The 26,115-nt window shown below is 35.7% G+C and overlaps 1 long non-coding RNA gene across 3 annotated transcripts in view; it reads left to right on the top strand.

Moving 5' to 3' along the window:
* The window catches only part of LOC309866271, a 29,350-nt gene extending 8,802 nt beyond the window's left edge, over positions 1–20,548 (top strand). Inside the window, exons 3-6 of one of the 3 annotated variants that reach the window (XR_014312536.1) lie at positions 5,445–5,516; positions 7,259–7,428; positions 16,119–16,153; positions 18,773–20,548. This is a non-coding gene — a long non-coding RNA (uncharacterized lncRNA). The remainder of the gene's footprint in view (positions 1–5,444; positions 5,517–7,258; positions 7,429–16,118; positions 16,154–18,772) is intronic. The other 2 variants (XR_014312535.1, XR_014312534.1) reach the window with 2 other exon arrangements.
* The last annotated feature ends 5,567 nt before the right edge of the window (positions 20,549–26,115 follow it).

Below are 26,115 nucleotides of genomic sequence, written 5' to 3'. Positions count from 1 at the left end.
TTTAGATTTTATTTATTTATTTGACAGAGAAATCACAAGTAGGCAGAGAGGCAGGTGGGGTCGGGGGCAGGCTCTCCGCCGAGCAGAGAGCCCGTGCAGGGTTTGATCCCAGGACCCTGAGATCATGACCTGAGCCAAAGGCAGAGGCTTAATCCACTGAGGCACCCAAGTGTCTCTGTTTGGGTTTTTTTGATGCCCAGAAGCCTTTTAGTTTGATGTACTGTCACTTGCTTATTTTTTATCTTGTTGCTTGCACTTTAAGTGTCATATCCAAAAATCATTACAAAGGTCCATTGTCAAGGATTTATTTCTGTGTTTTTCTTTATTTCTGTGTTTTCTTCCAGGAGTTCCATAGTTTCTGGTCTTAACATTTAAGTCTTTAATACATTTTGAGTTAATTTTTTTGAGTGGTTTAAGATACGGGCCCAGTTTCATTCTTTTACATGTATATCTAATTATCCCGATAGCATTTATTGCGAAGACTGTCTTCTCCATTAAGTATTCTTGGCTCTCTTGTCAACTATTAGTTGACTAAAATGCTTGTGTTTATTACTGGGTTCTTGATTCTGTTCCATTGATCTATATATCTGTTTTTATGTTGGCATCATACAGTTTTGTATCAGACTTTTACGATTATACCTTTATAAAATAGCTTGAAGTCAGAGAGTGTGATGTCAGGGATGACTGGGTGGCTCAGTTGGTTAAGCGTCTAACTTTGGCTCAAGTCATGATCCCAGAGTCCTGGGATCGAGTCCCACATTGGGCTCCCTGCTTAGTAGGGAGCTTGCTGTTCCCTCTGCTTATGTTCTCTCTCTCTAATGAATGAATAAATAAATAAATGTGATGTTTCCTGTTTTGTTCTTCTTTCTCACGATTTATTAGACATTTAGAGTCTTCTGTGATTCCATACAAGTTTTAGAAGTATTTTTCCCACTTCTGTCAAAAATGACATTGGAATTTTAATAGGAATTGCATTCAACCCATAGATGGTTTTTGGTAATAATGATATTTACCAGTATTACTTATTCTAGTCTTTGAACATGGGATACCTTTCCATTTAGTGTCGTTTTTGATTGCTTTCATCAATGCTTTGTAGTTTTTGAGTAGAGATCTTTTACCTCCTTAGTTAAATTTATTTCTAAGTATTTTATTATTTTTGATGCTATTGTAAATGGGAATGTTACTGATTTTTGTTTTGTTTTTAAAGATTTATTTATTTATTTGAGAGAGAGAGGGAGAGGGAGCAGGATAAAGGGAGAGAAAGAATCTCAAGCAGACTCCCTGCTGAGCATAGAGCACAATGCACTGCTCATCTCAAGACTCTGAGATCATGACCTGAGCCAAAATCAAGAGTCAGACACTCAACAGACTGAGACACCCAGGTGCCTCATTACTGATTTTTGACTGTTAATCTTGTGTCCTGTAACTTTACTGAAATCATTGTTTAGATCTAACAGTTTTTAGGTTGAGTCTTTAGGATTTTATCTGTAAGAATCATGTCATCTGCAAATAGAGATAATTTTACTTCTTCCTTTCCAGTTCTGGTACCTTTTATTTCTATTTCATGCCTCATAGCTCTATCTAGGACATCTAATACTATGGTGAATATGAATGGAGAGAGTGGGCACCCTGATTGTTCCTGATTTTAGAGGAAAATTTTTCATTTCACCACTGAGTATGGTGTTAGCTCTGGGCCTGTCATATATATGACCTTCATTATGTTGAGATATGTTTGTCCTGTGCCTCAATTTTTACCATGAACTAATGTCGAATTTGTCAGATGCTTTTTTGGTATCTATTGACATGATCATATGATTCATCCCATTAATACGATGTCTCGCATTGGTTGATTGGTATATGTTGAACCGTCTTTGCCTCTCAGTGATAAATCTCTTTTGATCATGGTGAATGGTCCTTTTACTGTGTTGCTGAATTCAGTTTGCTAGTATTTTATTGAGAATTTTTGTGTCTATATTCATAGGAGATTTTAGCCTATAGTTTTCTAGTAGTGTCCTCTTCTGCTTTGGGTATCAGAATAATGCTAGCCTTGTAAAATGAGTTTGGGAGTATTCCCTCCCTTTTGACTTTTTGGAAGAGTTTGAGAAGGATTGGTGTTAATTCTTTAAATATTTGGTAAAGTTCACCAGTGAAGCCATCTGGTCCTGGGCTTTTCCTCACTGGAAAGTTTTGGACTACTGATTCAATCTCCTTACTCAAATGTTCTGTATACATTTTCTATTTCTTCCTGATTCAGTCTGAGTAAGTTAAGAACGTTTCCATATCTTCTAGGTTATCTGGTTTGTTGGCATATAGTAGTACATAATAGCCTCTTAGGAGTCTTTGAATTCCTATGATGTCAGTTGTAATGTTTCCTTTTTCATTTATAATTTTGTTGATTTGGGTCCTTTCTCTTTTTTCCTTAGTTAGTTTATCTGAGGTTTTGTCGGTTTTGTTTATCTTTTCAAAGAACCAAGTCTTAGTTTGCTTTAATCTTTTGTATTATTTTTCTTTTCTCCATTTTATTTATTTCTGCTCAAATATTAACTAGTTCCTGTCTTCTGCTAACCTTGGGCTCAGTTTGTTCTTCTTTTTCTTTTTTTTTTTTTTTTTTTAATTTTTTTTTAAGATTTTATTTATTTATTTGACAGAGAGAAATTACAAGTACACTGAGAGGCAGGCAGAGAGAGAGACAGAAGGAAGCAGGCTCCCTGCTGAGCAGAGAGCCTGATGCGGGACTCGATCCCAGGACCCTGAGATCATGACCTGAGCCGAAGGCAGCGGCTTAACCCACTGAGCCACCCAGGCGCCCCTGTTCTTCTTTTTCTAGTTCCTTGAGGTATAGAGTTAGGTTGGTATCTTACTTACTTGTTAATATAGACATTTATTGCTATGAACTTCTCTTATAGAACTGCTTTTGCTGCATCCCACAGGTTCTGGTGTGTTGTGTTTCCATTTTTGCTTGTTTCAAGAAAATTTTTATTTTTACTTATTTATTTTTAAAGATTTTATTTTTAAGTGATACCTGTAACCAAGGTGAAGCTGGAACTCACAATCCAAAATCAAGAGTCCTATGCTCTACCACTGAGCCAGCCAGGTGCCCTGCACTCTCTGATTTTTTAGGTGGGTTCACAGAAATTTTTTAATTTTCCCTTTAATTTCTTTTTTGATTCATTGCTTCTTCAGAAGAGTGATGTTTAATTTCCATATATTTATGAATTTTCCAGCTTTTCTTTTGTGATTGACTTCTAATTCTATGCTATTGTAGTCAGAGAAGATACTTGGAGGGTTTTAACCTTGTTGAATTTGCTAAAATTTGTTTTGTGACCTAACATATGGTCCATTCTAGAATATGTTGCTGTGTGCTTGAGAAGCATGCATATTCTGCTGTTGTTGGACAGAATGTTCTGTATATATTTAGGTAATTTGGTCCATATTATTGTACAAATCTGCTATTTTCTTATTTATTCTTTGTCTGGATGACCTATCCATTGTTGAGAGTGGGGTGTTAAAGGCCCCAACTATTATTGTAATACCATTTTACTTCCCTTTTTTTTTTTTTTTTTAAGATTTTATTTATCTATTTGACAGAGAGAGGGAGATCACAAGTAGGCAGAGAGGCAGACAGAGCGGGGTGTGGGGGGGGTGGGAGGGTGTGGGCGCAGGCTCCCTGCTGAGCAGAGAGCCTGATGCGGGGCTGGATCCCATGACCCTGAGATCATGGCCTGAGCCAAAGGCAGAGGCTTTAACCCACTGAGCCACCCAGGTGACCCTTCCTTTTTTTTTTTTTTTAGCTTGGTTAGTTTTTGCTTTATGTATTTAAGTCCTCCAATGTTAGGCACATAAATATTTATAACTGTCATAACTTCTGGATGTATTGACCTTCTTTATCTTACTATTTTAGTTTAAGCTCTATTTTGTCTGATACAAGCATAGCTCCCCCTGCTTTTTTTTATTACCATTTGCTTGAAAAGTCTTCTTCTATCCCATCTTTCTGTCTATGTATGTCTGTAAGGCTGTGGTGAGTCTCATAGGCCAAATAATTTTGGATCTTGTTTTCTTAATCCATCAGTCATTCTCTGTATTTTAATTGTAGAATTAATTCATTTATGTTTAAAGTAATTGTTGGTAGGTAAGGACTTCCTATTGCCATTTTGATGTTTTCTGGTTGTTTTGTAGATGTATTATTCTTTGTTTCCTATCCTGCTGTCTTTTTTATTTGTTTTGATGTTTTTTGGTATTAGTATGCTTTGACTTCTTTATTATTTTTTTATAAAAACCAATGCAAGACCATAGTCTTGCATTAAATATCTTAAACTTATGGGGCGCCTGGGTGGCTCAGTGGTTAAGCCGCTGCCTTCGGCTCAGGTCATGATCTCAGGGTCCTGGGATCGAGTCCCGCATCGGGCTCTCTGCTCAGCAGGGAGCCTGCTTCCTCCTCTCTCTCTCTCTGTCTGCCTCTCTGCCTACTTGTGATTTCTCTCTGTCAAATAAATAAATAAAATCTAAAAAAAAAAAAAAAAAAAAAATATCTTAAACTTATAACATTCTATCTTAAGCAAATAACAACTTTGATTGAATTTGTAAACTTTATACTTTTACTTCTGCTCTTCCTCATATTTTCAGTTATTGCTGTTACGGTTTATATGTTTTATAGATTGTATAGCTAAGAACAGATTATTATAGCTATGGTTATATTTACTAAAATATAATACTTTTAATCAATAGAATTATAAGTGGATTATATACCATTATTACTATATTGCAGAATCTAAGTATGATTTACCATTATTAGTGAGATTTACACTAACTTTTTATGTTTTTATGATGTTAGTGTGTGTTCATTTGCCCCCACTCAAAGAACTCCCATTTAACACTTCTTGTAAGGCAAGTCTGGTGACCATGAACTCCCTCAATTTTCATTTGTTTGAGAAAGTCTTTATCCTTCCTCTGTTTCTGAAGGTCAGCTTTGCCAGGTATAGAATCCTGGTTGACACGGGTGTTTTTTTCAATATTTTGAATATGTTATCCTGGTCTCTCCTGGCCTGGAAAATTTCTGTTGAAAAATCCATTCAAAGACTTATGGAACCCTCTTTGGTTTTTTTTTTTTTTTTTTTTTTTTTTTTTTTAAGATTTTATTTATTTATTTGACAGACAGAGATCACAAGTAGGCAGAGAGACAGGCAAAGAGAGGTGGAGGAAGCAGGCTCCCCTCTGAGTAGGGAGCCAGATGCGGGGCTTGATCGCAGGACCCTGAGATCACGACTTGAGCTGAAGGAAGAAGCTTAACCCACTGAGTCACCCAGGCACCCCTCAGTTATTGTATTTTTTAACTCTAGGATTTCTCTTTATTTTTTTGATGATGGTTGCTGTTTCCTTGTCAAACTTCTTATTTTGTTCATGCATTGTTTTCCTAATTTCATTTAATTGTCTCTGTTTTCTCATAGGTCACTAAACTTCCCTTAGAAAATTATTCTGAATTTTTTGTGTGCCAGTTCATGGATCTCCATTTCTTTAGGGTCAGTTATTGGAGCTTTATTAATTTCCTTTGTTGGTGTCATATTTATCTGGCTTTTCATAATCCTTGATTCCTTATGTTGGCATCTGTGCATTTGCGTAATCTGACTCCTCTTCCAGACTTTACAGGTTTGCTTTGGCAGAGATAGTTCTTCACCAATCAGTTCAGTTTGGGTGTCTGGGTGTGTCTGCTGGTATTATCCTTTGGCAGGTGGGGTCTGCTATTATGGTCTATTCGAGGGTAAGGCAACTATTTGAAGTCTGAGGACAGGAATGAGGGGGTGCATCACTGGATGAGAACTGTTGGATAGGACTACTGGCTTGACTCCCTAACCAAGTAAGTCTATAGGATGAGCTCTGCATTTGCCTGGACTTTCTAATCAGGCTTACTAAATGGTCAGGACTGGGTACTATATTCAGTAATGGATGGGACTATAAATGACCTTTCTTGCCTTGTCAGGACAGCAGGATAGAACCCAGGGCTTGTACAGCACATTGTTTGGGGACCCAAATCAGTGTTCACTGAATTCACCGGTTGGGTGAGGCCACTGCTTTTGCTCAACATTTAGGGAAGCCGTGGGTTGTGCTATCTGTTCTAGTGCTACTATGTATAGGTTGTTCAATGGGCTATGCAGCATTCCATGTGCTCTGTTTGGGTTCCCTGTTCAGACAGGCCAAAGGTTATAGTCAGTGATGAGCAGGGCTATGAATTTGATTCCCTGCCTGGGCATAGCAGAAGCAGCTCTAATGCCAGTAAAGGTCTTTGTTGTCTTAACTTAAGCCAACCCGCACCCCAAGTTCCCTGACTGAGCAGGGCCATTGTTTGTTATGTAAACTATCAGCTCTGCTCACCTGCCTCTCAGCACAAGTGCTATTGGGCCACACAGCTTCCAGGTGTTTTTGCCAGCCCTTCTGGTCAGAAGACACTCAGCAGAGCAGGTGATACTGTGATTCAGATCCTTGCTTGGGCTAGAGGGGGAGAGACTGCTCAATTTCCCAAAGTCTCTCCAGTTGGGAGGGGCTGGGAGCTCCCCTGAGCCTTGGCTGTGAATTGATCCCCCTATCTGTTCACAGCACCAGAATTCTCCATGCTGGGTATTGGGTTGCTCTGTGGATGATCAGTTGTGCTTACCTGCCCCTTAGTTTGAGTGCTGCTGGGCCACACGGTTCCAGTTGTTGCCAACCCCTCTGGTTAGATGGGGCTGGAAGGCATTCTCTATAGTGGGTGGAGTTGTGATTCACCAACTTGTTTGGGTGTGGGCAAATTGGGCTTAGCATTGAAAAAACTTCTTTTGAGGATCAGAATCCGGCAGATCTGCACCCTTCTGAGTTTCCTGGCAGAGTGTCCCTTCTACTTGCTTCTGTGGATGAGCAGAGTCACTGATTGAGATTACTTCTGGTCACTGGTCTGCCAAGATTTCTGTGCTGGTTGTCACCGGCTGTTCTCCCCTTCTCTATCACACATTCCCAGTGTTTATCCTCCGCAGATTGTCCTCTAGTCTCCATGACGTGGGATCAGAGTAGGGGCTCCTGAAAAGTTACCCACAGTACTGGGGGCAGTGGTTGTTCCCTCTGAGTTCTCCTTTCCCACTGGAGGAACCAGAGGCTCAGGGGAGACCTCTCTGCAAGGTGCTGCACTGGCCTGGGGGAGGGGCATGTGGTCAGTGTTCTGTTACCCTTCTAATGCAGTCTGTCTTGGTCTCTGAGGTACAGTGGAGTGCTTCAATCTTACCCTTTGTTCTAGGATTCTCTCAATGGTGTCCAGTTCTTGTTATTCTTGGAGGGAGAGCAAAAGTCAGGAACAACCTATGTCATCATCTTCGTGACATCACTTCCCACCTCGTGTATTTGAGGGAAGAAAGAAGTCTTTTGATAATCTTCTTAAGCACCTCAGAAAAGACCATTTCCTGTCAGGTAGGTCAACTTGTCTCCTTTCCTTGGATGTACTTATTTTCTGTGTTATTTCTTGTAAATGCTTATTCCCAGAAACTTTCTATTTTCTTCCCCCCTTACTGTTACCTGAAGTTAGCCAAGGGACTATTATGGTTGATGTCAGTATGTTTTTTGCTTTTCCTTTTATAGTGGCTCACATGTATCTGTAGCATCATTCTCCTCAGTAAGCCGAGCTTTAGGTTGTCTACTATATCCTTAGCTACCTTCTATGTCTGCCTTGTAAATGGCTCTATTGTTGTAGACCAACATCTTTGTCACTTGTAACCCTGGGCCCCTGGTTGAAATAGGGCTCAGCTCCAACATGAAGGCAACTAATCCCCTGGCTAGACAGTGACCTATGAGTTAACCAACTATGAGAGCTTTGCCTAAGGAAGAGGTTAGTAATTATTAACAAACTGGTTCCTTTCTTGGAGAATACTAATATGATAGAGGGTAGGCAGTGGCAATAAAAGCAGTAGCTAAAAGACACACGTGAGAAGGCAGACCTCAAAAACCATTAGACCATAGCAACAAGCAGAGGCAATAAGTAAGCTGAAATTGTGAGTAGACAGGCTGAAAAGGCTTCCAGAAGATGTGATAGTTGCTTAGTAATAGTAGGAGCAATAGGCCTAGGGGTTGAGGGGAACAGAGTAGATTTCCTCATTGAGCTCCAGGGTAAGAAGCCACAAATGAGGAACAACAGATTATTGTCCTGGCCTTGGGACAGAATAACCACCCAGAAACCTAGGAACAGATATACAAGTGACCTTATGGAAACTTAAAGAGAGCTAGGGAACTAAAAGTTCTTTTAGGTTCCAGAATAGTTCTAGCAACTGATTTATCTTCTCAGACCCCCCAGGAAAAGGTCCCCATTGCTCTCTTACTTTGGTGTGAATCCCTCTTTCTCCAGAAGTGTTTTACACATACAGTATGGTCCTGATCATCTGAAGGGCTCAGTCATATGTCAAAAATTGTATCCTCTTGGAAGTCTTGCCTTATCCATTCCTCAGCCCACCCCCAACCTGGTTGAGTTGGCTCTTTTCTCTGTGGTCCTATAGAAACTTGCATAGCCTTATGTCAGAGATATGATCACGTTATAAGTTAATTGTAGGTTTACTTGTGTCTGCCCTCCCCAACCCTGGCTCTCAGTACTAGGAACTATATGAGGGCAGGACGTATGTTTTCATTTTTCCCTCTATCTTCAACATATAGGGACAACATAGTCCCTACCATAAAGTAGCCAAACAGTATATGTTTATTGAATTCAGTTATTGAATTGGAGAGAGTTCCTTTTATTTAGGCCAATGAGAGAAAAAAGGAAGAATGGGCCAATAACAAAACTTACTGGCTGGGTGTCTGGGTGGCTCAGTTGGTTAAATCACTGCCTTCAGTTCAGTTCATGATCCCTAAGTTCGGAAATTGAGTCCTGCATCGGGCTGCCAGCTCTGCGGGGAGTCTGCTTCTCCCTCTGACCATCTCCCCCTCTCATGCTCTCTCTCACTCTCTCTCTCTAATTAATTAATTAATTAAAAAAAAAAAAGCAACAACCTTACTGGCTTATCCAAAATAGTGCAGGAATTGAGAACTTAATTAACCCATACTGAAAATTTATGTCTCCATGACTCTACAAAAATTTCCAAACTGGCCAATTTTGTCTGTTCAGTCTGACTTCTGGACCTTCCATTCTTCACTGTTTTTGCTTGTTTGTTTTGTTGTATGTATGTGTGTGTGTTGTTTTGTTTCGTTTTGTTAGAAAGGAAGAGAGAGAGGGGTGGGGAAGGAGAGAAAGGGAGAGAATATTTTTTTTAATTTAATTTTATTTTTTCAGTGTTCTAAGATTTGTTGTTATGCACCACACCCAGTGCTCCATGCAATACATGCATGGTGCAATACCCACCATCAGGCTCACCCAATTCCCCACTTCTCTCCCCTCCAAAACCCTGTTTGTTTCTCAGAGTCCACAGTCTCTCGTGGTTCGTCTCCCCCTCCAATTTCTCCCAACTTACTTCTCCTCTCCTTCTCCCCATGTCCTCCTTGTTATTCCTTATGCTCCACAAGTAAGTGAAGCCATATGATAATTGACTCTCTGTGCTTGACTTATTTCACTCAGCATAATCTCCTCCAGTTCCGTCCATGTTGATAAAAAAGTTGGGTATTCATCCTTTCTGATGGAGACATAATACTCCATTGTATATATGGACCATATCTTCTTTATCCATTCGTCTATTGAAAGACATCTTGGCTCTTTCCACAGTTTGGCAACTGTGGCTATTGCTGCTATGAACTTTGGGGTACAGATGGCCCTTCTGCTCACTATATCTGTATCTTTGTGGTAAATACCCAGTAGCGCAATTGGAGGATCATAGGGTAGCTCTATTTTTACTTTCTTGAGGAATCTCCACACTGTTTTCCAAAGTGGCTGCACCAACTTGCATTCCCACCAACAGTGTAAGAGGGCTTATCTTTTTTCACAACCTCTCTAACAGTTGTTGTTTACTGTCTTATTAACTTAAGCCATTCTAACTGGTGTAAGGTGGTATCTCAATGTGGTTTTGATTTGGATCTCCCTGATGGCTAATAATGATGAACATTTTTTCATGTGTCTGTTAGCCATTTGTATGTCTTCTTTGGAGAAGTCTGTTCATGTCTTCTGCCCATTTTTTGATGGAATTATCTGTTTTTTGAGTGTTGAGTTTGAGGAGTTCCTTATAGATCTTGGCTATCAGCCCTTTGTCTATAGTGTCATTTGCAAATATCTTCTCCCATTCCATGGGTTGCCTTTGTTTTGTTGACTGTTTCCTTTGCTGTTCAGAAGCTTTTGATATTGTTGAAATCCCAGAAGTTCACTTTCGCTTTTTCTCCCTTTGCCTTTGGAGACATATCTTGAAAGAAGTTGCTGTGGCTGATGTGGAAGAGGTTACTGCCTATGTTCTCCCCCAGGATTTTGATAGATTACTGCCTCACATTGAGGTCTTTTATCCATTTCGAGTTTATCTTTGTGTATGGTGTGAGAGAATGGTCAAGTTTCATTCTTTTATACATAGCTGTCCAATTTTCCCAGCACCATTTATTGAAGAGACTGTCTTTTTTCCACTGTATATTTTTTCCTGCTTTGTCGAAGATTATTTGACCATAGAGTTGTGGGTCCATATTTGGACTCTCTCTTTTCTACTTGTTTATGTATCTGTTTTTGTGCCAGTACCATGCTGTCTTGGTGATCACAGCTTTGTAGTCAAGCTTGAAATGAGGCAACATGATGCCCTGGTTTTGTTTTTCTTTTTCAACATTTCCTTACCAATTTGGGGTACAGAGAGAGAAAATCTTAAGCAGACTCCATGCCCACATGGACCCTGACACAGGGCTCAATCTCACAACCCTGAGATCGTATCTTGAGCCAAAATCAAGAGTCGGACGCTTAACTGACTGAGCCACCCAGGTGCCCTCATCTTCTCCAGTTTTAAACTTTGGCCATCTCTGTACCTTTCAAGAAGAGTTATGTTCTTCTTTCAGCTTTTGTTTCTCATTTGCATTCAGAGCCATGCTCTTGGGTGAGCCAGGCTTGAGGCTTCTTCTCTGGAAGATCCTCTGGGTTTTAGAGCTTAGAATCTAGGATCCACATCCCAGACCTACTGCTTGCCATTTTTGTAGTCACAGGTAAGTCGATTACCTTTCTGAGCCTCAGTTTCCTAACTGGTAAAAGTGGGGATAAGGACAATTCCCTTGTGCAGTTATGCTTGAGGGTGGGTTTGATGGGAAGTATTTGTGAAAATACGTAGCATAAGGCACACAGTGAGCATACAGTAAGAGCCAAATAATATAAATTTCCCTTTTTTCCCCTCTTCCTGGGGAGGTTAAAGAGGATAAAGACAGACAAGGGGGGATGGGAGAGTGCAAGGACCCCAACAGTGATAGGAGCCCTGAAAACCAAATGTAACCTGGTAACCATGTACCACCACTTTAAAATCCAAGGAAGTACAGGTTGTGGTTACCAAAAGCTATCCTGCCCCTGAGGCCCGCTGCTTCAGGAGATAACTTGATCAGAGCATGAAAAAATATTCACACCCCTCCAGGCTGAAATTGGGGCACAGCAAAGAGTGAGACAGACACCATTCATTGCAAGGAAAAAATTTTTACCCACAACTAACAAAAAAAATTAGGGAGGTTCATCAAATTCTATCTCCGAAAGCTCAGGGAGTATACAGCGGTATCTGATAGCAAACTCTGGCAACTAACAACTCTGGGACTGGAAAAGGAGAAAGAATAGAAGCTGTTAATAATCAGCTGGGAAAACTCAGAGTAGTCATAGGAATTTCAAACATACTCATCCCTTTTAAGGTCCCTAAAGAAAGCCAAATGAAAGCAGCTTCTCTTATTTTCAGGGACTTCAAAAACCAGAAAGGAGGGGGGAGTGCAGGGTCAGAGTCTATGCTTTCTAGCTACTCTAGGAAGAGTTCCCTTAAATCAGCATTAAAACTGTTATAGTTAATTTGTGATGTATTTGGAACAGGCTACTCAGCAGTCAAGGGATTGCATATGGCAGGATAGGGGTAAAGTTCCAAAACAGGATGAGCTTGATAGCCAAATTTTTCTGACTACAAATGTCACTGATTACTGCTGCTGCTTAATATGTTAAGATTGTTATTAGCTGGAAAAACAATGTCTAAATGACTACAGCGCTTCTGCAACCACTGCCGCTCTTCCTCATGAAAGAACACTCTTTAAATAAGTAGATTCCCCAACCTATGTTTAAAAAGAGAAGTGACTTTGGACTAAATAGCCCTTTCCACTACAGTTGGTGAAAGTCATTTTATCATTTTTTATACCCTCAAATATATCATTGGAGTAAGGCTTCAGTTTCCTTTCTGCATCAAAGATACTCTTTCTGAATATCTTTTAAAATCTTTTGATATAAAAATGATTCGATCTTAAGTTACTGCTCAGAAATAAATTGTATTTAATGGTGTTTTGAAAGAGTTAATTAAAGAATCCCATATATGAAGATTAAATCAAGATGTGAGATTGAGGGAAACCTAATCTTTACCAAATCTTATGAAAAGACAGAAAAGATTGAGAGATGGGAGGGGGGAAGGGAGAGGGAAATAATTGGTAATAGGATGGGGGGCAAAAAGTGTCATCAGTGTATCAGAAATTTTTAGGAGATGGTGGTATCAGAACTTGGATGAATAAACTAGAGCAAGTGAACCTCGAATACTCAGAAGCTTAAGACAGCTAAGGAGATGGAAGCAATTTCAGGGAAGGTCCCAGCTCAGAGTGAGCAGATTCAGTGAATAGGGGGTGCTAAGGTAGTGACCAGAAGGATTGAGACCCTGCATGTGGAGCAGTTAGACTGCTGATCACCTTCCATTTTCTTGCTTATATTGGTCCACATATTAAAGCAGTGAGGCTGTGGGGTCATGGGAGCCAAAGAATAGCATAGGAGAATGGATCTCAGGAGGGAGAGAGAGACTCCTCACTCTGAAAATATTCTGCTCAGCAGTATGTCGTTCCCTTTTCCTATAACCACCAAAGTCAATCCACATTAAGCAGAAATAAAGGGCTAATAGGGATTTTTATTAACAAAGTACAAGAGTAATCTGCATTTGTAGAGGCACAAAACTCAGTAAATTCTGAAATAATACCTGAGGAAAGAGAGCTAATAAATAAAATAAAAAGATAAGTATAAATTTATTTTATAAATGTTATCTTAGAATTTTAAGAAAAATAAAGTTATTATAAGTAAAATAGATAGTTACAATTATTACAAATATATGTTATCCTCAGAGAGACTGAGTGTTTTATTACATCCACAAATATGAAACAAACCACAAACCACACTTAGAGTTTAAAAAACAAGATTTTTGAAATAAAAAGCCTTAGCAGTTATGTATCACAGAATCTCCTTGAAAGTAGATTATAGGGTCACCTGGGTGGCTCAGTGGGTTAAAGCCTCTGCCTTCTGCTCAGGTCATGATCCCAGGGTCCTGAGATTGAGCCCCACATCAGGCTCTCTGCTCCATGGGGGGCCTGCCTCTCTGCCTACTTATGATCTCTGTCAAATAAATAAATAAAATATTTTTTAAAAAAGTAGACTATAGGATGAACTTTAACAAAATAAATAAGGAATCTAAGAAAGATGAATATGTTCAAGAAACAGTGAAGAGAAAAATTATTTAACTTGTAGTTATCTGAATATGGTGTATGTTTAGAAATCAGTAACATAAAATTAAAATCTAGATTAGATGTTCGCAAACTTTTCTGTAAAATACAAGAGAGTAAATATTCTCTGCTTGTGGTTCATTAAGTCTCTGTTACAACTACTCAACTCTACTGCTGTAGACTGAAAGCAGCCACAGATAATATGTAATTGAATGGTCATGATTGTGGTCCAATAAAACTTTATTTATAAAACAGGCAGCAAGACTGATTTGGCCTGCAGGCCAAACCCTATTCTAGGTGACAGCAATAGAAAGACATCAGAGACAAGGCATGATGAAGTGAGAAGAGGGAAGTTCTAAAAGCATGACAAAAAATACATTCACACATACAGCCAGATGGCAGGAAAAAAGTCAAGCCATCAGTAATCATTTGACAGTGGATACAATACATTACAAATGGAATCAATTTCTTCAATAAAGACAGAGAATCTTAAGTTTGGTAAAGCAAGAGCACATCTAGCCCTAAGCTATTTAGAAGAACTGCATCTAAAAAGAAGGTTATAAATAAAAGCACATGCAGAGATATATCCTGCAAGCATTAAAAATAGATTAAGTGTGATAACAATGTCAGACAAAAAAAATTAATGCAAAGTGAATTTAACAAGTTAAAGAACATACATGTTGATAAAAGAAACAATTCCATAAGAAGCTTTATTAATAATGAACTTTAACAATCCTATCAATATAAAATCAAAAGTTATGCTTGTAACTTATAAAATAAAACCCGGTAGAAATACAAGTAGTATTTATGAACACAAATACAGAAATCCTAAGTATTAGCAAAGTGAACCCAGAAATGTGTTTTTTAAATGAATACATTTATATAGAAATGTAGAAAAATCATAACTAAGTAGGATTTATCCAAGGTAGTCAAAGCTGATTCAAAATTCAGAATATATTAATACAAATCATTATACTCAAAGAAAAAAATGATATAATTATCTTAAGAGAAGCCAAAAAGCGTTCAATACAATTTGACATCTATTTTTTTTATTAGGAAGGAAATGATTTTAGCAAACCAGATGTAGGAAAAACTTCTCAATTTTAATGAAAGATATCTGTATACACAAAGCATCATATCTAATCATAAAAGATCAGAAGTTTTACACTAAAGTTTTTCAATACTGTTTTGAGAGTCCTAGCCAGTACCATGTGATAAGAAAAAGAACAGTTAAAAGTGACAAAGCAGGAGACGATATTTTCAGCCTGTTTTTGAATACATTTTATGATATGTAATAAGCACCAAAGAATCAATAAAGAAAATATAAACAACCTAATAGAAACATGTATGAAAGATATAAATAATCACTTCAGTGGGAAGAAATAGAAATAATGAATAGAAATATAATTTTTAATTGAAATATAGTTGACGTACAATGTTACATTAGATTCAGGTGTACAACATAGTGACTGAATATCTCTGTACTTGTGCTATGCTCACTGCAAGTGTAAACACCATCTGTCACAGTACAATGTTATTACCATACCATTGATTATATTCCCTATTGCTGTACCTTTCATCCCCATGCCTTACTCATTTCATAACTGAAGACCTGCATCTCTCCCTCCCCTTCACTCATTTTGTCCAACCCCTTTCCCCCTCCCTTCTGGCAACAGCAGTTTTTTCTCTGTATCTATGGTTCTGTTTTTGCTTTTTTTTTGTTTTTTAGGTTTGACATGCAAGTAAGATCATCTGGTTATTGTCTTTGTCTGACTTAAGATGTATAATTTAAAGTAACAGTGAATTGCTTTTTTTTTTCTTTTATATCCTTAGAACTGGCAGAATTTTAAAAGATTGATAATAATTTTAAAAAATGATAATATTTATATATACCTGAAACTAATATTATAATGTATATTAACTAACTAGAATTTAAATAAAAACTTTTAAAAGGTTGATAATATTTAGTGTTTAAAAGATGTGGGGAATCAGGTATATTTTTATGTATACTTGGTCAGAATATAATTTGTAAGGCTTTCTGGAAAGCAGTTTGGTAAATTCTACCAATTTTTTTTTATTATACAATTTTATTATACAATTTTCTTTTACTCAGCAATTTTGTTTTTACAGTTTTAGCCAAAGTAAGTCAATTGTTCATAGTGTACCATGAAATACTTACTTGTGTGCACAAAGAAAACTTAAGAATGTTTGATGCAGCATAGCTTTGAAGAGTGAAAAATAGGAATAATCTAAATTTCCACTAATTGGAAAACTACTGAATTTATTATGTTACCTTGATACTACGAACATTGTGTACCTTTAAAAAAAATTTAAGCTGATCTGCATTAGACTTAGAAAGAGCTTAAGATGTATTTTTAGGGTAAAATTAAAATTATAGAATTATTGTCACGCATTAATGTATATTTTTTAAATGTTGCCATATATTGGCATGTATTTATGCATATTAATGCATAGAAATTGATTTGGAAGTAAGCTCACTTGACTCTTTTCTTTAGGGAAGACAGCAAGAATGGGAGAGCAAGACATGAAGGTAGGATTAATATTTTACTCATGTCTTTCAGTGTTGTTTGAATCTTTCAGTGAAAATATATTCATGAAATTTCTATGATTTAAAAAAATTATTTTTGAGTTTTGACATACTGAAATTAAAGTGCACAAATTTTAAGTATATGGCCCAATGAATTTTTATATGTATTACTCATGTAACCACTATCCCCAGAGTGCTCCATTGTGCCCCTCCATTGTGCCGACAACCATAGATTATTTTGTCTGTCTGAAATTCATAGAAATAGAATTTTGTGCCTGGGGTTTTTTGTTTGTTTAGTATTATCTGTTATACTTATCCATGTTATCAGTTCTTTTTAACTGCTTGTAGTATTCTATTCTGCCACAATTTATTCACTCTACCTTAATAGGCATTTGAGTTATTTCTAGTCTTGGGCTATTAGGAGGAGAAATGTTATGATAGTCTTGTACATGCCTTTCGTGGGACATGTTCATGCATTTTCTCTCATATACCATGCATTTTCTCGGTTGGAACTGCTGGGTGATAAGAGAGGCTTTAGTAGACCCCAGTGATTCATAGTGATTGTAACAATTTATATTCTCATTGGTAATATATGAAAGTTCCAGGCCTAGTTGCTCCATATCCTGGCCACCACTTCATATTGTCAGTCTTTTTAATTGTAGCCATGCTGAGTGTAAACTGATATTTTATTATGGCTTTATTTTTATTTGCATTTCCCTGATGACTGATCATAAAGTACATCTTTTCAGATTCTCATGTCCATGCTTAGTAGTCTCTGCGAAGTATCTTTTTAGGTTTATTACTCACTTTGAGCTATCTTCATTGAGTTATTTATCTTTTTCTTATCTATTTGTAGGTATTTAGATATTGTGGCTATGAATGATTTGTTGGATACATATGCTGTATATATGATATGGTATATATGCATACACAGATAGATATGCCTATATATCATGAATATCCTGTTTTAGGCTGTGTATTGCTGTTTGACTCAATGCTGTCTTTTCAGAAATAGAATTTAAGAACTTTATCAACCTTTTGTGGTTCATATTTTTGGGGGGAGTCTTATTTAAGAAATCACTGCCTACCCCAAGGTCATAAAATTTTTCTGTGTTATGTTCTAGAACAGGGGCAGCAAATGATGGCCCATGTGGTCTGCCCACAGGTTTTTGTAAATATATTTTTTATTGGAACACAGCCATTTCCATTCATTTATGTATTGTCTAAGGATTCTTTTGGGCTAGAACAAAAGAGTTGTAGAGTTGCAACAGAGACTCTGTCACCCATAGTCACCAAAAATATTGACCATTTGACCATTTACAGAAAAAAATTACCAACTCCTGTTCTAAAAAATTACTGATTTCCTTATATATTAGGTCTACAATCCAGTTGAAATTAATTTTTGCAAATGATGTAAAATAGTATTAAGGTCTGTTTGTTCCATATGAATCATGCAGCTTCACTTATTGAAAAAAAAAATCTTACTACCATAAACTTGGAGTTACGCCTTCATTGTACATCAGCTTACTATTATATATATTGCCCTATTTCTGGACTCTCTTTTGTTCCACTGATCTGTTTTATCTGTCATTGATGCAATATCAGCAATGACAATATTTAAGACAGAATGTCTTAAATATTGTCACTTTATGCCAAATCTAGATATCTGATAATGTAAATCCTCCAACAATTTCTTCAAGCTGATTCTTTGGCTATTATAGGCTGTTTGCATTTATGTATAAATTTTAGTATTCTCCTTAAAAATTTCCAAAGAAAAACCTGCTGAAATCTTGATTGATCCTGCACCGAATCAGTAAATTAATTTGAGGAGAATTAACATCTTTACAATATTGAGTCTCCAAATCCTTGAACATGGTATAGCTATCCATTTATTTAGGTCATCTTTAATTTTTCCTGGCAGTTTTACAGTTTTACAGTTTTCAGTTTTGTGATCATGCATCCTTCATTGGATTCATTCTTAGATATTTGAGGTTTTTCAAAACTATTGTTAATGATACTGTTTCTAAAGTTTAATTTACTAATTATCTTTTCTAATACAAATATAATAGATATTTATATATTGACAGCTTAATTCATTTATTAACTCTAATAGTATATATGTTCTTTTGAGTTTTGCTATTATTTACAATAATATCACCTGGAATGACAGTTTTACAGGCTCCTTTCCAGTATTTATACCATTTAATTCTTTTTTCTTGTTTTGTTGTACTAACTGGTATCGATTAGTGAAGTAATAAAATGAATATTAGAATAAAAACAGAAGTACTTGAGCTGTTCCTGAACTCAGGGAGAAAGCACACAACATTTCACCACTAAATATGTTAACAGTAGTCTTTTTATATATAAATGTAATCACGTTAAAGAAGTTTTCTTCTATTCCTAGCTTGCTGAGAGTTTCTATCATGAAATAGTGGTTAATTTAATTAGATGCCTTTTTCCATCTGTTAAGGTAATTATATGACTTTCGCTTTTATTACCTTAATGAGGTGAATTATATTGACTAACTTTCAAAATTCAAACCTTTTTTTATTCCTAGAATAAACCAATTTGGTTATGACCTATTATCTTTTTTTTTTAAGATTTTATTTATTTATTTGACAGATGGAGATCACAAGTAGGCAGAGAGAGAGGAGGAAGCAGACTCCCCGCTGAGCAGAGAGCCCGATGTGGGGCTCAATCCCAGGACTCTGAGATCATGACCTGAGCCAAAAGCAGAGTTTTTAACCCACTGAGCCACCCAGGTGCCCCATGACTTATTATCTTTTTAATGTATTCTCTGGGTTTCTTTTTCTAATAGTTTGCTCTTATTTGTGTGTCTGTTAATATTATAATTTTGTTGTTATATTTTTATATCAGGTTTATGCTGGACTCATAAAATAAGTTATGAATAAATTTTCTCTCTCTATTCCTTGAAGAGGTTGTGGAAGATTAGTACTATTTCTTTCTTAAATATTCCAAGAATTTACCAGTAAAGACCTTTAAGCTTGACATTTTCTTTGGGGTTAAGTTTTTAATTATAGATTTAATATATTTAACAACTATTCAAATTTTTTTCTGATTTTTCTTGTGTCAATTTGATAAATCGTCATTTTTAAAGAAAATCTTTCAGGGGGGCCTGGGTGACTCAGTTAAGCATCTGACTCTTGATTTCAGCTCAGGTCATGATCTTAGGGTCCTGAGATCAAGCATTGCACAGACCTCTGTGCTCAATGAGGTGTCTGCTTGAGGATTCTTTCTCCCCCTTTGTCCCCCCACCTACACACAGTCTAAAATAAATAAATAAATCTTTAAAGGAAATCTTCCATTTTACTTAGGTTGTCACATTTATTTGTATAAAACTGTTCATAATTATCTTGCAAAGAGTTCATCAAATTTATTGGCATTCTAAAAGGACAAAATTCTGACTTTGCTGATTTTTCTCCATTTTATGTCAGCTTTCTATTTTATCAATTTTTGTTTTAACTTTAACTCTTTTCCTCCTATTTTCTATTCTTTTTCTATTTCTTAAGATTGTAACTTAGAAATTGATTTTTTTCTTTTCTAATATTTGTATTTAAAGTAATTTTTACTGTAAGCACTATGAATCAATAGGTCCAATCAGGAGAGAGAAAACACACAGTAATTTCAAAAAGTTTAACATAATAAATGATTGACTAACATAACATAATAAAAAAAGAAAAGAAAAAATAAAGAGTTATTAATGCTACCAGTGGAGTAATGATGGATTGGTCAGCAAAACATAAAGAACATTCTACAGCCACTACCTCCGCAGCTAAGATAGCACACCCAAGAGAGAGACCCCCTCAAGGCCTGAGATTCAGACCTTGTTGTGGAAGGTTGCTGTAGCTCACTGAATGGCAGAGAAGTTCTTACAGCACCATATTGGTAAAAACTGTGCTGGAAATCCAGCCTCTGAAGTGCCAGGGAAACCTCAGAGCAGACACTTTGCTACAAAGCTGCCCAACAGAGGCTCAGGTGAAGCTCCTGGCCATTGTGAACTGCAGAAGCCTAGTGCTGGGGAAAGTAATGTTTCCTGGAGAAGCTTGCCCAGCAAGCATACCAGAATGAGGAAGCAAAAACAGTTTGCCCCTGCAGTGTGTTTCCAGTGCCCTCTAATGACAAAGTTCTCGCCAGCAAGGAAAAATATTTAAAAGGGCCAAAATCTGTTTACAAAAAGCTAGCAAATAGGTGGAATTTGGAGCAGAGAGGCAAAAAATAATAAATAGCACACACTGCTTTTACTATATCCTATGAATTTTAATGTGCTGAATTTTTATTATCTAATTGTTATTGTGCTTTCTTGACTACTGGGTCAAGAAATATATATTTCTTTATATATTAATATATGTTTAATATTAATGTATTAAATATCCAAATATTCAAATAAATTCAATACATTTAAATAAATTAAATTTAAATAATTAATAATTCAATTTAATCTATATGTTATATTAATATATTGTTAAATTTGATATATATTTCATAATATATATTTATATATAAAGTAAATCAAATTTGTTAATTTTGTTCAGATTTCGATATAATTTATAATTTTTGTTATCTAGTCATTCTGTGGTGTCTAATATACCAGAAGTAGGTATATTAAACTGTAATTAGGGTTCTATTCTTCTATTAATACTTAGGTACACTGTCTGAAGCTATGTTAAAACAGACATAAAAATTTAGGATTATTTTGTCTTCCTGTTGAATTGCCCCTTTTAAGCTTTAGGAAATGCCACCCTTTATTTGTGATAGACTTCTTGCCTTAAAGGTAACTTTGATATTAATATAACCACACAAACTTTTTTTTAGGTTACTGTTTGCATGCTCTATCATGTCCATTCTTTTTCTTTCAATCTGTATACTTATATTTAAAGCATAACAACATATACTTGACTTGTTTTTTAAAATCCAGTCTGAAAATCTTTGCCTTTGATTTGGGAGTGTGTAGTCCATTTGTACTTAATGTAATTACTCATATAACTAATTTTTCAAAAGATTTTATTTATTTATTTGACAGGCAGAGATCACAGGTAGGCAGAGAGGCTGACAGAGAGAGAGGAAGGGAAGCAGGCTGCTTGCTGAGCAGAGAGCCCAATTCGGGGCTCGAACCTAGGACCCTGGGATCAGGACCTGATCCGAAGGCAGAGGCTTTAAACCACTGAGCCACCCAGGTGCCCCCCATATAACTAATTTTAAGTTTACCATCTTGCTTGTATATTTTTTCTCTTATCCTTTCTTTCTCTTTTCCTTCTTTTCTGTTTTTTTATGTCATTATTTTATATTACTTAGTTTATTAGCTTTTCTTAAATTCAGGCTTATTGAGATATAATTTCCATACAGTAAAATTCATAATTTTTACTATATAGTGTTATGAGTTTTGACAAATGTAACAAGTTGTGAAACCACTATCACAAGGGACTTTTGAATTCCATCCCCCGCCCCCGCAAATTTACTTGTGCTTCTTTACAACCACTGCTTCCCCTTAGCATACTCTGGCAACCACTGCTTTCTTTTCTATCCCTCTAGTATTGGTTTTTATACATCATATAAGTAGAATCATATAGTATATGTCATTTTGAGTTTGTTTCTTGTTATTTAACATTATGCATTTCAGATTCTTTTTTTTGTGTGTGTTATATGTCATTTGTTCTTTTTTATTGCTGTGTAGTATTTCATTGTATGACCATACCAGTTTGTTTACCCATTTACCAGGTGAAAGTTATTTGAATTGTTTCTACTTTTAAGCTGTTATGGATAATGTATTTGACTTGTTACCAATTTCTTCTGACTTTGAATAATAATGTTATTATGAACATTCGTATGCAGGTTTTTTGTGTGAACATGTTTTCCTTTTTACTTGGTAAATACCTAGGAATCAGATTACTGTGCCATGTTAAAAGTATACATTTAAAGTAATAAGTAAGAGGGGGTACCTGGGTGGCTTAGTTGGTTAAGCGTCTGCCTTCAGCTCAGGTCATGATCGCAGGGTCTTGGGATCGAGCCCCTCATCAGACTCCCTGCTCAGCAGAGTGTCTCCTTCTTCCTCCCTCTCTCTCTGATCTTCCTCCCCACTTGTCCATTGTCTCTCTCCCTCCCTCCCTAAAAAAAAAAGAAAAAAAGAAAGAAACAAAGAAAAAAAAAAAGTGATGATAAGTAAGAAATTGAACATTCATTTCCAAAGTAGTCATACCATTTTTTTGATTACCACCAATAAAGTATTATTGAATGATTTCACATCTTCATTAGCCTTTTGGTATTGTCAAGTTTTTTGTTTGCTATTCCAATACATGTGTAGTGGAGTTTCATTGTGATTTTAATTCACATTTTCCTAAGGATTGCTGATGCAGAGTATCTTTTATGTGCTTATTTGTAATCCATGTCTGTTTGGATAAGGTATCTGCTCAAATCTTTTAAGTTTTTTCCTGGATTGTTTGTATTCTTCTTACTGAATTTTAAATATTTAGGACATGAGACCTCACATTGTATTGTAATTGTTTTACAGTTTAGATTTTCCATATATCTATAATTCATTTGACTTAGTTTTTTGGTATGGCCTGTGTCATGGATTGAGGTTTTGTTTTGTCTTGTTTTTCAAATGGATATCAAACTTTTCCACCCTATTTGTGGAAGAGATCATGGATTCTTTATTGAATTGCCTTTGCAATTTTGTTGAAAATCAATTGGTTATGTGAGGGTCTAATTTTTATACTTCTTGGCTTCATTGAGTTACATGTTTATCCTTTTGCTAAAATTATAGCCTTGATTATTTAGTTATTTACAGTAAATCTTGAAAATGTATAGGAAGAGTCCTTTAACTTTGTTCTTTACAATTTTGTTTTTGTTGTACTAGCTTCTATGCCTTTCCATGTGAATTTTCTACTTTTTTTAAAAGCTTGGGTCATTGATCTGAAGTCTTTCTTATTTTCTAAAATAAGCATTAATGCTAAAAATTTCCCTCTAAGGAAAGCTTTATCTGCATCCCAATGGTTTTGATATATTGTATTTTCAGTTTAATTCAGTTGAAAATTTTTCTGATTTTCTGGCAAGATCTTCAACCCATTGTTTATTTAGAAGAGTTTTTTATCAAATTTCCAAATAAAATATGTTTTCAAAATCATTTTTTGTACTTTTCTTCTGTTTTGTATTATTTAAAATCTTTCAAGTGTATTTTGTTTGTTTTATGCCCCAGAATATCATTTCTCTTGGCAGATGTTTCATATTTTCTTGAAATGGATGACTAATCTACTATGGTGGGTAGAGTGTTCTATGAATATTAATTAGGTCAAATTGGTTGATAACCTTCAAGTCTTCTAATTCCTTATTGATTTTTGATCTAATGTTTTATAGATTACAGAGAAAAATATTGACATTATCAACCATAATTTTAGAAATAACTATTTTTTCAATTCTATCAGATTTTGCTTACTGTATTCTGAAGATTATTTTGTACATGTAATTTATCATTTTTGTATATTCTTGGTGAAATGAGCCCTTTATCATTATTTTTTTTCCTTTTCCCAGGAAATACTCCTATTCTGAAGTCCAATTTTATGATATTAAAATTGCCATTCCAACTTTCTTTTTAAAAATATTTTATTTCAAACATTTAAATATAATTAACATATAGTATTATATTAATTTCAGGTATACAATATCATGGTTCAGCAATTCTATATACTACTTAGGGCTTATCACAAGTGTACTCTGAATTTCCTTTACCTATTTCACCTATTCCCTCACCAGCCTCTCTTCTAGCAATTTCCAGTTTGTCCTCTGTAGTTAAAAGTCTGGTGGGTTTTTTGTCCATCTCTTTTTTTTTTCTTTATTTGTTTTGTTTCTTAAATTCCACATAGCAGTGAAATCATAAGTTTATCTTTCCCTGACTGACCTATTTAACTTAACATTATACCCTCTAGATGTTGTTGCAAATGGTAAGATTTCTTTTTTTTTATAGCTCAGTAATATCTCAATGTGTGTGTATATGTGTATGTGTCTATGTATATCTTCTTTATCCATTCGCCTGTGGATGTACGCTTGAGTTGCTTGCATATCTTAGCTATTGTAAATAATGCTGCACCAAAATAAAAAGCACAGCAAAGGAAACCATCAACAAAACAAAAAGACCATCTACAAACCAGAGAAGATATTTTTTAATGATATATCCAATAAAGGGTTAATATCCAAAATATATAAAGAACTTATACAACTCAACACCAAAAAACCCGCACCACATTTAATTAAAAATGATCAGAAGACATGAATAGACATTTTTCTAAAGACATAGATGGCCAACAGACACGTGAAAAGATGCTCAGCATCACTCATCATTGGAGAAATGCAAATCAAAACCACGATGAGAAATCACCTCATTGTCAGAATGAGTAAAATCTAATTGTTGCATTTGGAATATTGTCCTGATGCAACCTATTAAATTCTACCCATAAGTTGTGTGTGTGTAAATGTATACATTTAAGGGAGGGAGGAAACTGCACACATGTGTACTAGCGACAGGAATTTAAAAAAATGCTTTAGTTGATGCTTGCATTTGGAAATATGCTTCAGGGGTTTAATAGTTTTCTCATGTTTCATGGTATTTGAAACCACCTGCCTTCATATTTTTTGAGAAGAGCTAAGGGGAGAATAACATCTAAGGGCCTTTGATCTTGAAAGTGAACTATGTGTTAAACTTGAGAATTGTCAAAGTACAATTGTTTACAAAATTAAGACTTGTTTCTTATACAAATATTATGGTAGACAGGTGTCAAGGATTTCTTAACTCATTATTGGGAGAACCATGAAGAGATAAAGATGGTTCATGTGAGAATTTGAAACACCTACTAGACAGTTATGCAGTGAAAGAAAAGTTGAAATGAATTTGCTAACATATACAAACTAGTTAATGTCCCACAGGGTAAGGGAACTATAACCATCAGACTTACCTGAATTTGAGAGAGAAATCTAAAGTTAAAGCTTAATTTTACAAAATCTAGTCCCTAATCATGAGTAAGTAGCAGTTCAAACAAAAGCAAATCCCCTTATTTAGTTAATAATCCTTAGAGCCATTAGTGATTTCAATTGACATAAAAATGGTATGTAGTTATGCTTTTGCCTTATTTCTAAATATCACATTTTTGTTAACAGAATTTTATTAATGTGAAGCAAACTTCTCAGAAATGTTAAGTTTATATACAAAAGAGCAGAAGATGTAGTGTGACTATAAACATTAAGAGATTATTTTGAGACTTTTTTTCTCCTATAATCCTTGCTTAACAACTTCAGCTGGCCTTGTTGGAAGTGACTTTGGATTAGAGAAATAGAAGATATTATTTATTTTTGTTAAACTTTCATATTGTGTAAGCCTTGAAAAAGATATGTTTCTTTTTTCTAAATTTTAAACATACAATTTAAACCATTTTCACAAATGCTTAGATTTGTGTAATATTCACCACTACCAAGACAGAATATTTCCATCACTCCAAAGAGCTACCTTGTGCCCTTTGCAAGGTAATGCATCTCTATATCAAAGCAAACAGTGAATTCTGTCACCATATGTGAATTTGCTTTTTTTAGAGTTCATGTAAACATGCATTATATTTTGTGTTTTCTTTTTTCACACAGCATTGGGTTTTTGAGATGGCTATGTATTTTGGTAGTTTGTTCTTTAATAATATTGCTGAGAAGTGTTCTATTTTTTTTAATTTTTTATTTTTTATAAACATATATTTTTATCCCCAGGGGTACAGGTCTGTGAATCACCAGGTTTACACACTTCACAGCACTCACCAAAGCACATACCCTCCCCAATGTCCATAATCCCACCCCCTTCTCCCAAACCCCGTCCCCCCAGCAACCCTCAGTTTGTTTTGTGAGATTAAGAGTCACTTATGGGGACGCCTGGGTGGCTCAGTTGGTTGGACGACTGCCTTCGGCTCAGGTCATGA

This window comes from Mustela nivalis (genome assembly GCF_964662115.1).
Source record: "Mustela nivalis genome assembly, chromosome: 6".
NCBI lineage: Eukaryota > Metazoa > Chordata > Mammalia > Carnivora > Mustelidae > Mustela > Mustela nivalis.
The sequence above is the reverse complement of the archived record's forward strand: the minus strand, read 5'-3'. Positions and strand labels throughout refer to the sequence as shown.